Source organism: Felis catus, chromosome A1, assembly GCF_018350175.1.
Source record: "Felis catus isolate Fca126 chromosome A1, F.catus_Fca126_mat1.0, whole genome shotgun sequence".
NCBI lineage: Eukaryota > Metazoa > Chordata > Mammalia > Carnivora > Felidae > Felis > Felis catus.
In genome coordinates this window covers 209665885-209667051 of record NC_058368.1, presented here as the reverse complement: position 1 = coordinate 209667051, position 1167 = coordinate 209665885, and positions in this window count along the sequence as shown.

Here is a 1167-nt window from a genome sequence, read left to right as displayed (position 1 = left end):
AAAAAGAGAACAGCTGCCAAACAGTCAAACAAACAAACAGGAAGTCATGTGGTCTTTCTTTGTAATCCTACCTTTCAGGACTGACTTGGCTCCCTCTGCTGGCTAGTAATATAATTGCTTTCTTAGTTCAACAGGATATGTATTGCATTTGGTGACATATTTGGTGAGATACAAGCTGTGGTTCAGTAATCAAATTAGAGATTCTTAGGTTATTTTTCTGAATTTTGTGTTAAGGTTTTAACCAGACTAGGTCTTAAGTATCTATAATTGAAGGGAGCTGGCATCATATGTTTGGAAAAAAAACTTTTATTAATGCTCTTAGATTTGTGAATACTGAAATTTATACTGAAATCCAGCGAAACAGTGATGTTTAAATTTTATCGAAATGCCTAAATCCTATTAAGAAATATCAGCGTAACATAATCCTTATTTTCTGATAGTTACTTTTCATCTTATTTATACAGCATATTGCCTCCTTTCAAATCTATACATAATTCTCTTAAAATTTCCCTTTGAATTCTGTACAGAATTTTAAGTACATTTATTTAAATTTTTTTTAATGTTTATTTGAGAGAGAGAGACAGAGCACAAGCGGGGGAGGGACAGAGAGTGAGAGCGAGAGAGCTAGAGCGAGACAGAATTGGAAGTAGGCTAGGCTCTGAGATGTCAGCACAGAGCCCGATATGGGGCTCAAACCCAGGAACTAGGAAATCATGACCTAAGCCAAAGTCAGACACTTAACTGACTAAGCCACCCAGGTGCCCCTAAGTACATTTATTTAAATATATAGTGAATTGGATGGCAAATTAAGGTTAACTATTTGATAAATTATTTACTTGGAGGTGCCTGGGTGGCTTAGTCGGTTGAGCATCCAACTCTTGATTTTGGCTTAGGTCATGATCCCAGGGTCATGGGATCAGCCCTGCTTTAGGCTGCAAAGTGAGCATGCAGCCTGCTTAAGATTTTCTCTCCCTCTGCCCGTCTCCCCTACTTGTGCTGTCTCTAAAATAAAATTAAATCTATCTATCTATCTATCTATCTATCTATCTATCTATCTATCTATCTACATCTATATATATGGTAGCGCCTGAGTGGCTCAGTCGGTTAAGCAGGTGACTTCAGCTCAGGTCATGATCTCGCGGTTCGTGGGTTCGAGCCCTGCATCGG